Below are 2,559 nucleotides of genomic sequence, written 5' to 3'. Positions count from 1 at the left end.
AGGTTCCTCTGTCCCATTCTGGGACATCGGAACCTAATAATAATAATAGGAAATAAAAGCGAAAACAATAGGTTCCTCTGTCCCATTCTGGGACATCGGAACCTAATAATAGGAAATAAAAGCGAAAACAATAGGTTCCTCTGTCCCATTCTGGGACATCGGAACCTAATAATAATAGGAAATAAAAGCGAAAACAATAGGTTCCTCTGTCCCATTCTGGGACATCGGAACCTAATTAAAGCCGCGAGCGGCGTCATAGGTTCCGATGAAGCGGCCGGGGGCGGTAACCCACGGTCACGTATACCACTGTTGGGGATTTGGGAATTGGCCTAGAGTTATAAGCGTTTTCGTATAACGGTGTAGTTATGGCGAGGGATTTTCCTGTTTCATGATAGGCCCCTCCCACTTTTCACAGCCTGCTCTATTTGCCATAGCAATGTGCTTCCATCTAATAAGATTCATCCTACAGTGTTTTGAAGTCAACACGACATATCTTCTTGCAGCTAGAGCTGCTGGTGTAGGACAGCCCAAGAAGCGGCGCCCTCTGAGAGCGCAAGGCATTGTGGGTGTTTTTGGTTATCGTTTGTTGTTTAGGGCTGTACGGTCATCATGTGTATCAAAAATGAAGCACTTTGAACTTTGCATTCTGGAGTTGTAAGCGTTTTCGTATAACGGCGTAGTTATGGCGAAGGATTTTTCTGTGTGATTATAGGCCCCTCCCACTGGCCATGATGGGTAATTTGGTCATCGAGCGTTGTTCATGGATGGACAATCATCGTGTGTATCAAATATGAAGCAGTTTGAATTTAGCATTCTAGAGTTATAAGCTTTTTCCTATTACAGCGTGCTGATGGCGAAGAATTCTCCTGTGTCATGATAGGCCCCTCCCACTTTTCACAGCCTGGTATATTTTCCATCGCAATGTGCTTCCATCTAATAAGATTCATCCTACAGTGTTTTCAAGTCAACACGACATATCGTCTTTCCGTTACAGCTGCTCGTGTAGGACGACCACAGAAGCGGCGCCCTCTGAGAACGCAAGGCATTGTGGGTAAATTGGTTATCGTTTGTTGTTTAGCTCTGGACAGTGATCGTGTGTATCAAATATGAAGCAGTTTGATCTTTGCAATCTAGAGTTATAAGCGTTTTTGTATAACGGCATAGTCATGGCGAGGGATTTTCATGTGTCATTATAGGCCCCTCCCACTGGCCATGATGGGTAATTTGGTCATCGAGCGTTGTTCATGGATGGACAATCATCGTGTGTATCAAATATGAAGCAGTTTGAACTTTGCATTCTAGAGTTATAAGCGTTTTCTTATAACGGCGTAGTTATGGCGAGGGATTTTCGTGTGTCATTATAGGCCCCTCCCACTGGCCATGATGGGTAATTTGGTCATCGAGCGTTGTTCATGGATGGACAATCATCGTGTGTATCAAATATGAAGCAGTTTAAACTTTGCATTGAAGCGTTATAAGCATTTTCCTTTTATAGCGTGCTGATGGCGAAGGATTCTCCCGTGTCATTATAGGCCCCTCCCACTAATCACAGCCTTTTTTTTTTCTTCCATAGCAATTTGCTCCCCTCTGTGTAGGTTCATCCTACAGTGTTTTGAAGTCAACATGACATATCGTCTGTCCGCTACAGCTGCTCGTGTTGGACGACCACAAAAGCGGCGCCCTCTGACAACGCAAGGCATTGTGGGTAAATTGGTTATCGTTTGTTGTTTAGCTCTGGACAGTGATCGTGTGTATCAAATATGAAGCAGTTTGAACTTTGCATTCTGGAGTTGCAAGCATTTTCGTATAACGGCGTAGTTATGGCGAGGGATTTTCCTGTGTCATGATAGGCCCCTCCCACTTTTCACAGCCTGCTCTATTTGCCATAGCAATGTGCTTCCATCTAATAAGATTCATCCTACAGTGTTTTGAAGTCAACACGACATATCTTCTTGCAGCTAGAGCTGCTGGTGTAGGACAGCCCAAGAAGCGGCGCCCTCTGAGAGCGCAAGGCATTGTGGGTGTTTTTGGTTATCGTTTGTTGTTTAGGGCTGTACGGTCATCATGTGTATCAAAAATGAAGCACTTTGAACTTTGCATTCTGGAGTTGTAAGCGTTTTCGTATAACGGCGTAGTTATGGCGAAGGATTTTTCTGTGTGATTATAGGCCCCTCCCACTGGCCATGATGGGTAATTTGGTCATCGAGCGTTGTTCATGGATGGACAATCATCGTGTGTATCAAATATGAAGCAGTTTGAATTTAGCATTCTAGAGTTATAAGCTTTTTCCTATTACAGCGTGCTGATGGCGAAGAATTCTCCTGTGTCATGATAGGCCCCTCCCACTTTTCACAGCCTGGTATATTTTCCATCGCAATGTGCTTCCATCTAATAAGATTCATCCTACAGTGTTTTCAAGTCAACACGACATATCGTCTTTCCGTTACAGCTGCTCGTGTAGGACGACCACAGAAGCGGCGCCCTCTGAGAACGCAAGGCATTGTGGGTAAATTGGTTATCGTTTGTTGTTTAGCTCTGGACAGTGATCGTGTGTATCAA

This window comes from Gouania willdenowi, unplaced genomic scaffold, assembly GCF_900634775.1.
Source record: "Gouania willdenowi unplaced genomic scaffold, fGouWil2.1 scaffold_150_arrow_ctg1, whole genome shotgun sequence".
NCBI classification, from domain to species: domain Eukaryota; kingdom Metazoa; phylum Chordata; class Actinopteri; order Blenniiformes; family Gobiesocidae; genus Gouania; species Gouania willdenowi.
Note: the sequence above shows the minus strand (reverse complement) of the source record.